A 12,881-nucleotide genomic window follows, 5' to 3' on the forward strand; every position below is an offset into this window, starting at 1 on the left:
TGTCAAGAGGGGTTAAGGTGTAAGAAAAAAGGTGAAAGAGTTGCCTTCAAAGACTGAAAGTATAAAACTGGAAAGCAGGCTAGAAATGCACCTTAAAAATAATGACAGAGCTTTACAGGAATGCTGTTGAGAGAGAAAGCACCACTAAAAAGACATTCACAAACACACAGATACAGAGGAAAGGTGCTGAAGGTACATGTAGAATAAGTGATGGCAAATATTTTTTAATTATTCTATTGCCATGGCTATTAAAATATAAAATATCATATTCTCAAATTTGCTTAATCCAATTCAAAGTCATGGGAGCTGTAGCCTACTGCATTGTTGGGCACAAGACAGGAAACAGCTTTGAACAGAGCACCAGTCCATCATCAGGTTCACTTACACACACCCGTACTCAAACATGACTAGTTTAGACTTAACCTAACCAGAACATTATTGGGAATGTGTAAGAAAACTGGTGTAATCAGAGATAAACTGACACACTCCACTCACAAACTCCACCTGGGCACAGACCGGACAAGGTATTTAAATCGGTGACACGGAATGAGTGAAGCAGCAGCAGCACTGAACCTTGTGCCATCCTCATCTAAACTGTAGCTTGTATTAGCCGCACAATATTATTACCAACATTTGAGAACTCAAGATGGCTTCTTCAAAATCACTACTTCACTTAATATGCTTAATACATTGGACTTGATAGTAATGTGGCACTAAAAAATACATTATTGTAAATTATATACCAGAAAGTGCAGAGTATTTTTCTACTTATTAGAAACTGTCAGTGTTATTGGTGTAAAACAAAAAAGAGTGCTTTTTTCTTTCACATACTGCTAAATACTGACATGCAAAAATTCTTTGGATGTAACAAAGAAAAGGCAAAACACTCAGTATATCACCAAATATGAAGATAACACACTTTTGAAGAAATTTTTTAAGTAATAATAAAAAGATATTCACAAGATATTAGCAATGGAATTTCAGGCATACTGGTTTTATGATAAATTTTGCGGTGGAGAGAATCTGACAATATGATGAATTATGTTTGCAAGTGACTAGTCCATTACAATATTTCTTGTGTAAATGCCTGTGTAAACTGGAGTCCAGGGACTTTCTTTAGGATTTACTAAAAGCATCACAGTAGATCAGCTGTTATGATAGCTTGCAGTCATCTGAAGTGTTTAATCCTTAGCTAAAAATGGAAAATTAGTTTTAAAAGATTTATTATAGACAGTTGCATTGACCGGCTTATTTGTTTTGATTTTGTGCCAAAACTGCAGAAACCATACTACTATAGTTTAAATAGTTCGAAATGAAACTTGACATTTTGTGTTGCTGATAAAACTTGCCCACTGCTTTGCCAGCAAAGATAGCTGTGTGTTTTCAAGTATTTAATCACACAATAACATATTCTGATTCAGTAATACTACTTCCTAGACAACTGTATGTTAAAGAGCATAAATAAGTTCATCAATCCACCCATTCATTTTTTAAACCACTTATAATCTTATAATCAGACAGGTCAGAGTCAATAATGGCAGCATCAAGGCAGGAAACAACCTTGGAGGGGGTACCAGCCCATGAAAAAGACATGATTGTTAATATCTATCAGTAATACTTGGCAAAAAAAAAAACCAATCACATATGTGTCTTGCCTGCAAGTAAAAAGCACAATGTACTCTTGTTATAACAGTGGTTGAAGCTAGTTATTTTTTTTGCTTGTTTTGACTGAAATTGTGAAAGTCATGATGATTGACATTGTTACTAATTGTCACTAAGCATTTGTCATACTCTTGCAATTTTTGGCATCCCTGTGATGGAGCCTGTTGACTTAGTTTCCTAAATGACAATGGTAACAGAAGTGATATATAGATAGATAGACTGCATTAATCTTACAACACAGAACACTGGGCCAAAACGAGTGCAGGTCACAATAGTCTGAAAGCATCACCTCAATACCATTCATCAACATTACTGTTGGAGCAAGGGGTTTTGTTATACAGCATAATGGCTGCTGCCAGAAATGACCTCAAATGAAGCATTGTGCATGAATCAGTCTATTGCTGAAGGTGCTACTCTGTTAAACCAAATTATCATGATGAGGATGAGTATCATTGTCAATGCCTTCAGAGAGTCCAAACTGACTGACTAGGACAGAGTGAGAGTTGAAGGTACTCACCACTGCTATGGCCTCACCATCCATACTAACTGATGATGAAGCAACATCCAGAAATTCACCGCAATCTCCTTTGTGTGCACAATTCTTTATTGAAATTGATTCTTTTTGAACCAGTGGAAAAATGCTTCTGCCAAAGTCTTGTACCCATCAGACACGGAGATTAATATCACTGTATAATACTACAAAAATCATGAACATTAGGCTATAACTTACTATGCTGCAGCCTCCCCAAAGAGGTGCTGTATAGCCAATTGACAAAGGTAAGTTAGCCTTTGGTTCAGCATTTTCTTAAGCAGCATAACACTAAGAAGGGTTGTCTTCTTCAGTATGTTTATCATTTAATGTTTCAAATGAGGCTACATTTTGCTATGTTGTCCCACTGCACAAGTGGTCAGGTAAGCTCTTAGGATTTGGTTTCACTTTAGGAAACAGTTTGGATGATAATATTTTAACATTTATGCTCCGTTCACTGTGTACCATTGATTTTCACCTCCTATTTAGACTAATAACAGGAATTTAGATACTTATTCATTGATAGCTGTTTTTGACTCTTTCAGTTTCAGTTACCATAATTGGGCTTTTCCATTACTTCCAGCAAAATGCTCAGTCTTCTTTTCCCCCTTCCTGATTAAAATAAAGATAAGGCAAAACTATATATTCTTAAAGCTGTGCAAACCAATTTTGGGTCATTGGAAGCAACAGGCAAACGTCAGTAACCAGGTCAGACCTTGATAGGGTATAGTTTAATTGTTATATAAGATTTTGTATTCAAATATGGAAGTTTTTTTTTTGTTTATTCCATCTTTTTGTGATATCTTTTAATTTCACTGGCTACACTGATGTTTTCTTGAAGCATATTTTGATAACTTTGAAAAAATATGGAAGTAGAGAACATTCTTCTTAAATAGATGCAGGGTGTCATCAAATGTAAATTAAGAAGAGATTAAATTTTTTTCTCGGCCATCACTACAAACTACATGGGCCATGTAACACATAAAAATCATTATTAGTTGGAGCATTCCTTTAAATATATTTTACGGTGATGCTTGGGTACAGCTGTACATTTGTGTATAATGAATCAAATAATATTATTTTGAAAGTTTAATGAACATTTTACATTTTTGAATTATAAGAAAACATATCAAACAGCTGTTTCTGAAGAGAATCAAGTGTTTTCCCCATAATATGATGATCCAGCAAAGACTGAATGCACTTGGAAATCTTTTGAATCAATGTGACTTAAAACATAACACTTTACCAATGAGGAAATTGGACAGTGCTTATAGAGAAAACTATTTTTCTTTAATTTGCGTTTAGTAGTTTTTGTGAATAAGCTGTTAATAAACACAGTCAACATAGTAAATGTTTTCTATATTTCCAGACATTCCAAGCCTTTTCCTGGATTCCTGCAAGTGATTCCCAATCTCAAGGAAATCTCTAAGTGTAAAGGGTACCCATAGGATGGAAAGGTTAATTGAAAACTTACCCCAAAAGAATGTTCATCAGACTGGAAACTCCAAGGGGGACAAAGACCCTGATACCAGCAATTCCTTACACATGTCCCAATGGTCTCACCCAAACCTCCTTATTCTGCAAGGGAGGGATGTCTGTATTTCATTTTTAGATAACTGCAATCTCCAAAGGACAATCTTTTTTGATGTTGGACTCTGCAGGAAATGCTTACATTATAAATTTAGAAACTTAAAAGAAGATGAAAAGAGAAAGAACTATTATTTCCAAAAAACAAACTGTAATTACCTATTCAGATTACTGACTTGTAACCAGAGTAAATAAATCAGAACAGTAAAAATGCAGATCATGAATTGTTCTTCTATTTTTTCATGATTTTTATACAGTCATTTATTATGAGAATTGAGAAAATGTAATACTATCCACTAAGAAAACACAACCAGATGTAAGAATTCATGAGACAAAGTAAGCAATGCAATAAATAGAAATTGATCAAAAAGAGGAAACACAGGACTGAATGAAAGAAGAACCAAAACAAGCAAAGAAATAAAAAAAATAAAGCAATGAGAAAGTGTCACCGCTTAAGCAAGGATGAAATATTACATTTGACAATGTAATTTCTGAATACCACAGTGAAGTAATTTAAATTTGAATTTTAAGACTGATGGATCCTTATAAATATTTTCCCATGCTAAAAGTAACTTAACATGTTAAATATACAATTTTCACCACCTTTCCTCTGTAATGGTAACTCGCACGTAAAGATTGGCACTGTTAACGGATGTTGTCTTCTTAAAATGGCAACTGTAAATTGCTTCTGTGGGGGAGATTTCTTGTTAAGTGCTGGATTTGCTAAATGAGAAAAGGAACTATTTCCAAGGTGGCTTCATTCGCCTTCTCAGGATAGACATTTTGGTTTAGTACAAGTCATCATTCCTTATCTTCTTCAGGTAGTACCAATAAAACTGACAGGAACTTAGCATTTTTTTTTTCTTTTTTTTTTTGTTCTTTATTTCGTCTTATACGATTTCTTGTATTATAAAATTGTTAGTTTTCGCATACCCCTTGGGGTCAGAGCGCAGGGTCAGCCATTGTACAGTGCCCCTGGAGCAATTACAGGTTAAGGGTCTTGCTCAAGGGCCCAGCAGAGTAGGATCTCTTTTGGCAGTGATGGGGATTCGAACCAGCAACCTTCTGGATACCAGCGCAGATCCTTAGCCTCAGAGCCACCACTCCACCCAAAGGGTCTATGTAGGGTTTACTTTTATTTACTCTACATCATTATGTTAGTTTTCCTAGAAAAGATAACCTTGCTAATTTAGAATTTTGCTAAATCATAATTCATTGTACAGAACATGAAAAAGGCTTGAGGAGGACATTGAGACCACTAATTACACAAGATGAATAGCGAACATTTACTTTCTGCATATTGGCCAAAGAATCCACTGCAGGTTGACCAGCTCTGTACAAGTTGAAGTGATAACACCTGCAATTTCATAGTAGCAGGAAGATGGGTTCTAATTCCATATAATCTATAAATACAGTAGACATGCTATTTTATGTATTTGAACTGGCTACAGCACTGGATTCTAAGCCACACAATTGTTGGTCCAATTCTCTTTCCTAACCTGAACAAGTCACTTAACAATTGTAATGCATACCAAACTTTTAAGTCACTTTGTGTAAAAGCACCATGAAAATATAAAATATTAAAACAAAACAAACTTGTTTATGTGTGAGTCTCATTGCACTCATCATTGGACTGATGTCCTGTCCAGTGCTTGTTTATGGCATTGGATTTTGTTTTGTGCCAATCCTTCTAGGATAAATCATGCAATCTTGTATTTGAATAAGTAGGCTCAAAGAAATAATAAATTAAATAATTAATTAAAACATTCACTCTAAAACAAATGAACCATCTTCACATCTTCATTTCCTAATTCTTAAATATTACAAAATTACAGTATCTAGTAGTTTTATAGGTTTAATGGTAACTAATAGTCAATAATGAATACACTAAAGCAGCACTATTGATTTTATTTATTAACATTCACTGTGCTGCTTCTCAACCTCTTTCAACTGCTCTGTGAATACTTCTTAAACAAATGTCTGGCTTTGTCACTGATAATTTCTTCTCCTACTGTGCTCTACTTCTATTTACCCCAACCAGGGGAGCAAATATTTTTACTTAAACATGTTATCCTATCAAGTTTTTAATTCTTGTTTCCTGATTGTTAAAAATATTTAGCAACAGACACTGAAACAAATATTTAAATACAAACTAATTTGACTGTCAAAAATACATCATTACTTAGGCTTTATATTACCTAATGGCTATATTCTAGTCCTCTTTCATTATAAAACTGCCCCCAATTAAATCAGCAGGGAAGGTGGAATTCAGTTTATAACATTGCAGGTTAAGTTAAGTTTAAATTATAGCTCATGTGCATAAAGGCATTATGGAGAAACTAATCCATTAAAAGAATGTTGTGATAGGTCAAAAGATGCTAAGTGACTGTTGACATACCTAAGACTTTTCCTGGAAAACCATCTGGAAAAATTACTTGGAGACAAAAGATCCTGGCAATGGGTTCTCCAAGAGTTTAAATGTTTAGAAATGCCATCATTTTTTAGTGTTAAATTGTTAAGTACTAAATGATTGCTAAATATTAATAAAGGTGATACCTATTTAACCCAGCCTAATATTGCATTTGATTTTAACAAGAAATTACAGACAGTATTTGTGTGGGTGCTTTCAATTTTTCTTATGCATACCAAATGCTTTTTTAATTAATTATTTGTAATGTAAGTTTGGTTTGATATGGAATAAAAATGTAAATGCCTGTTAAGCTGATACTTTTAAATTTCAAAAAATATAATTTACCTATGAATTCAGATTAAAAAAAGAGAAAAACAACTCACCAATTACAGACAACTTACGGTCAAAAGAAAGGGAAATGTTTTATAAATTTTTCCAAGTAAATGTGAAGTCTGTGAGTCTGAGTCTGCTTTACTCAGGGTAAGAATGATGAGTTCCAGTTTTGATAACATTAAAAGCAGTTCTGCATCCAGGTTCAATTTATTCCTATATTATTTTTTAAGGAAGGATAAAGGTTACTGATCATACTAAAACAATATCTCTCCATTGTTGTTTAACATTAAAACACTAAAATGAATTCTTACATTTATTTTATTATAAATAATTCTTTATATTCAATGTTGTCCCTTATTGTCTATTCATCTGCATTATTGTAAAAATGATGGCAGACCAAATAGGTTTACCAAAACTAAAAATATTTCAAACATTTCAAAGCCAGCCCAGAGAGAGAGAGAGAGAGAGAGAGAGAGCTACGTTAAGAAGGTTCATTCAGTGGGGGCAGTGGAGCAGGTGAGAAAAAGAGTAACTTTCCTATTCCAACACTTTCTTTTGCAAAAATCAATTGGTCTTGGTGTATGGTTGATTCCTAGGGAGTCTCTGTCCTAGCATGGACAAGCTCAAGAAGACAGGGAGAGAGAGAGGGAGCTGTTACCTTGGATCCCATGACCACATTGCACTGATATAGGCATCTTTACACTAACTGCTTTTGACTTTCAGAATTAATTTCACTTTACATCTACAACTGTAGAGTCCGAAGGAGGACTGCCTCGATCCTCAGGGGCCCCAGCCACCCACAACATGAATTGTTCACATTTCAACACTCAGGCAGGAGGTTTAGAAGTATGAAATACAGGATATCCCATCTAAAGAACTGTTTCTTTCCCCAGGCCATTAGACTCCTAAATAACTGACTGGAGTTGATAACCATGGTTCACCTCATTCTATCTACCTCACACAACTGTATTTAACTTGTCCGTCACACACCTACCTGCACAATTACACTTTATACTTCTATTCTGTTTTTATACTTTATGCTGCCTCTGTTACTTATTTTCTATCTGCTACTTATTATTTATGTTTATCTTTATACATTGGTTTTGTTATTTGGTGTGGACAGCAAATAAAGAATTTCATTTTACAGGGAAACATGTTTCCTTACTGTGTGCAAATGACAATAAACTTTGAACTTTGAATTTTAAAATGTTTCTTATTGTTTCAAGGCCTTAAATAATACTTTATCTTCATATATCTTGAAATAGTTGTCTCCTTAGACCTACTTGATACATGAGGTCCTCAAATTTGGCTCTGCTTGCTACACTGAGAGTAACACATAAAAGAACTGGTGGGGCTGTTTTTGTTTCTGTGCTTTAAAAATCTATATATATAATTCACTAAGCCAGAAGACAAGTAGCCACCAATGGAAAGCACGCCGGAAGGGGCGTGGATTCACTAAGCCACGCCCACCAACTCTAAGACCATTGGATACGACGACAACTCGCAGAGCCACGCCCACCAACTCGGACGTGACGCCTCAGAAAACATGCCGTCATTTCTGTTTGTCTGTGCCACAGTCCACATGCAGCTCTGAGCCACGTTAACTTTTCATTAGTCAACCTCAGTGGAACCTTGGTTCACACAGAGGCAGCGCCAGAGAGAGACAGAGGCACACACAGGCAGCGCGAGAGAGAGAGCCACGCACATACAGGCAGCGCCACAGAGAGACAGAGGCACACACACAGGCAGCGCAACAGAGAGAGCCACGCAATCCTTTAAAACTGAGGTTAAAACACAATGAAGGAAGCAGTCTTTAAAAACCAATAAGCCCTGTGCCTCTTTTTCATTAGCGTCTCACCTGCTTCACCGCCCTGCAACAGTCGAGACGCTTTCTCAGCAGCTGACCTTCTCTGTGCCTGACTCCACTACTGTCAGTCGCCTGATTAAAAATGGTGAAATCCTGCAATGTTACTATCTTGGTTGGCTTTTAAATGAAGTTCGGATTTGTTCAAATGTTCCTTTTTTCCCCCTGTGCCTAAAACTCATTTTAAAAAAAAGTGTTTATACAACTGCTGCAATTTTACAGAGAGAGAGAGGGCTCGCGTGCTTCTGAGAGACAGAGGGGGAGGGGGCTCGCGTGCTGCTGAGAGAGAGAGAGAGAGAGGGGTCTGAGGAGGCTCCGGTGCTGCTGAGAGAGAGAGAGAGAGAGAGGGGGGCTGGGGAGGCTCCCGTGCTGCTGAGAGAGAGAGGGGGAGGGGGCTTGCGTGCTGCTGAGAGAGGGGGGCTGGGGAGGCTTGCGTGCTACTGAGAGAGAGAGGGGGGGGCTGGGGAGGCTCTCGTGCTGCTGAGAGAGAGAGAGAGGGGGGGGCTGGGGAGGCTCCTGTTCTGCTGAGAGAGAGAGGGGGGGGAGGCTCGGTGCTGCTGAGTGAGAGAGAGGGGGGGGCTGGGGAGGCTCCCGTGCTGCTGAGAGAGAGAGGGGGGCTGGGGAGGATCGCGTGCTGCTGAGAGAGAGAGAGGGGGGGCTGGGGAGGCTCACGTGCTGCTGAGAGAGAGAGAGAGAGAGAGAGAGAGAGGGGGGGGGGGGGGAGGCTCGCGTGCTGCTGAGAGAGAGAGAGAGCATGCAGCTGAGCAGGGAGCCTGGGTGTTTGTGTCAGTGTTATTCAATGTTTTTACTATTACACTGTGCATTCTATGGTATAATGATTAACTATATTTGTGCTTAAAAATCTTTAAAAAAATATATTTACATACAGTTCGTATGGTCTGGAATGGATTAATTGTATTTACATACAATCCTATGGGGGAAATTGCTTCGGTTCACGACCAAATCGGTTTACGACCAGAGGTTTGGAGCGAATTATGGTCGTGAACCGAGGTTCCACTGTATATTGACTCTAGAAAACATGATCAGCAAGTCTTTGATAGGCTGCAACAAAATGATGAAAGAACGGGCACATTTTTTTCTCACAAGCTGGGTGGGTGGGTGTTAGTTAGTTAATTAGTTACTCGAAGGATTTCAAGATTTAATATGCACAAGCGGTAACCCTGCAAAAGCAGTGGCTGACAAATTAAACGCGTGTGCATTGTACTTACTGAAAGCGGCGTTACGGATTTTGCAAATGTTCATTTTTTCCCTCTGCTTAAAAACATGATTATGCGGCGTATACTACGCCACGGGTTGGTATGCAGCATGTAAAACAGTTTGTTTGTCACGGATAATTTGCCTTTTACTTTAACACAAAGACAATTTTCTGTTAGATTTGCCTTTGCGATGACAATTGATAAGGCACAGGGCCAAACTTTCAAAAAGATGTGCATGTATGTGCCAAAACCAGTTTTCAGTCACGGACAGTTCTATGTTGCTCTCTCCAGAGTTCCATCTTTTCATTCACTTACTGGTATGCCTGCAGGAACACGTGCAGCGAGCGAGAGAGAGCGAGCGACACACACACACACACACGCATACAGGCGCGCGAGAGAGAGAGAGCGCTGGACGCATAAGAATAATAATACTTCATTACATTGATATACCGGTGTTTTCAGTATTCAAAGCGCTATCCACACAGGGAGAAACCGGGAAGCGAACCCAAAATCTTCCACAGTCTCCTTACTGCAAAACAGTAGCACTACCATTGCGCTACAAGGCAGTTAAAGAATGCACCGGCCTCGATTTTATTTTCACTTCTGTTTACAGCGATCAGATTGTAGCGTGTGTTGTTGCAATGTTACTTTTCTTGGTGGCTTATTACATTACGGATGTTTCACATGTTAATTTTTTTCCCTGTGCTTAAAAGACATTTAAAAAGTGTTTCTTAACTGTGACTCCGGAACAACTCAGTACGCAAGCTATATTAAGCGTCAACAACGAAGACTCGCTACACCTTAATGAACAAGTGCTGAAACTTATCCCTACCGACGAAGTAACTTTCACCAGCGTGGCCTCCATCGTCACAGACGATCCCGCTTTCAGTCACAGACAATTGTATGTTGCTCTCTCCAGAGGTCCATCTTTTCATTCATTCACAGTGGTATCCACAAACCCACCCCATTTGGACAACTGTGTCGTTCAGCAAGTGTTAACCCATCAATACATAATTATGTGGTGTATGCTACGCTGCGGGTTGGCTAGTATTGAATAATCTGTCTATAGGGATACAACACTATGACACAGTACAGTTGTTTAAAACTTGCTTTTTTAATCTGGCTTTTTGTTAAACTTGTGATTAATCAAGTTGTTTGTCTTTTGTTTTCTCTTGTTGATGTGCCACCACCTTTCTGGACAAAATTCTGTCAGGCTGATGGAAGGCAGAACAACACTGTGTCCATGATTACTTTTTTTTTGTATCTTAGACTGGCCCGCAGGGCTTGGGCAGGCTTTTGGTAATGGAACCCCAGAGGTTTTTCTCCAATGAAGATTTTTGTTTTTTCTCTCTACTGACCGTCTGACCTTAGTATAATAGTTTATTGTTTTTCTTTGTTTTCTTTGTTTGTAAAGCACCTTTATTTATACAGTATATGGTATTGGAAGGCAGTATATGAATAAATGTTATTGTTGATATGTGAGCAATGAGAGACTTGGCATGGGCAGTGGACAATGAAGAGGACAATGTGGCTGGGTGGGAAAGGCAGAGTTGAGTCTCGTAGTAGGAGAACCATGAGATAGGTTGAAATTGAAGCCCATGGAGACTTATGCTTATTCACTGTAGTACTAGGGTGTTGTACCGTGTTAGCCATTATGAATGTAGAGAAAAGCCAAGCAAAATGACACCTTTTATTGGCTAACTAAAAAGATTACAATATGCAAGCTTTCGAGGCAACTCAGGCCCCTTCTTCAGGCAAGATGTAATACAGAAACTGGAGTTCCCTGTATTTATATACACACTCTTGGACAAGAAACAACATTAGTAAATCTTTAAATGAGAAATTTTAAATGTAAAACATTAATAGATTCTTTCAGGCTAGGATTAATTTAACAAGAGAGAGGAGAACAATGTATGGTCAAGATCTTTGGATAAGATAACTGTCCAACAAAGTCTTTTGAAGTTTGTAATGAGTTTTTCAAAACAATGTGGGTCTGTAGTCAGGTTGTCTGTCATTCTGAGAGATGTAAACATTCCTCATTTCTGGCCTTAAAACTCTTGTCTTTATTCAAGCCATGCTGTAATGTATTAAATTTTAGCATGAGTTTAACTTCCCATTCATTTCTCTCTTGCTGTGTTTTGAAGTTGCCCATAAGCACTGTGACTTTAAAGTCCCTCTCACAGTGTCCATGGCTGTTGAAGTGGGCCACTACAGGAAGATCTGTGTTGCCATGTTTAATGTGGAACCTGTGTAAATTCATTCTCTGGCAGAGTGTTTGTCCAGTTTTTCCCACATAGAGTGCAGTGTCAGGACATTTCATGCAGAGTTATCCATTGTGTAACCAACAGACCTTTTAAGGCTCATTATTTTTTCTCCCTGGTTTTCTCAGTGTTTTCTTATATACCACCTGGCAGCTGCTTATGTAGCACAGGTTGAGAACCTCTGAGGAAGGAAAGAAGGATGGTCTAAAAAAAGCTGGAGTTCATTGAGTGTAAATTTGTCAGCAAAAGGTCAAAAAGGCACGCGGCAAAACAAAGCACATGCTGGTGAAGGATAGTTTTGAAATTCAAAAATGTGAACACTGACTGGAGCATGTTGCCATGTTTGATATTGGCAGCACAGTGATGACACATTTTGAGTGTCACTAATGCCATGACCAGTAATCTCTGTGGCAAGTGTAAACAACATAGTGTAGCCCATAAAAACTCAAAATGGCATTGTACTCTATTCAAAATAAGAGTGAAAGTCAATAATTCAGAAATAAAGTCAAATTAACCTAAAAAATTTCAAAAATTGAGTTACCAATGCTATAATAAATTATTTTTAATGTAATAATGTAAAGTTTTATCAAACAATATATACATAAGGATAAATGTTAGTCATAATGGTACAATGATGTTTTCATTTAGCGTATAAAGTATATTTAATGGAAATGATCTGGGAGTCCTAGTGGACTCACCTCTGTACACAACAGTTCAGTGTAAAGAATAATTAGATATATTTATAAGATGCTAAGCAAAGAGAGGCTATACTGTACAGTTCATAATGTACTTTTGAAGCCAAAACTAGAATGATGTGTGCAGTTTTGGTCTTCCCATTGATAAAAACAAATAAAGGTTGATGTACCTGTTGTAGGTATTTCAAGACTGGAAGAATAGGATTCATGAGGAAAGATTAAATGGGCTGATCTCTAAAAATGACAAGACGGCCTACAGGAATGAACAAGCAAAGCTGACAAAGAGTTCTAATGATATCTCTTAGAGAAAATGACTCATGAAC

The sequence above is a fragment of the Erpetoichthys calabaricus genome, chromosome 3, assembly GCF_900747795.2.
Source record: "Erpetoichthys calabaricus chromosome 3, fErpCal1.3, whole genome shotgun sequence".
Classification (NCBI taxonomy): domain Eukaryota; kingdom Metazoa; phylum Chordata; class Cladistia; order Polypteriformes; family Polypteridae; genus Erpetoichthys; species Erpetoichthys calabaricus.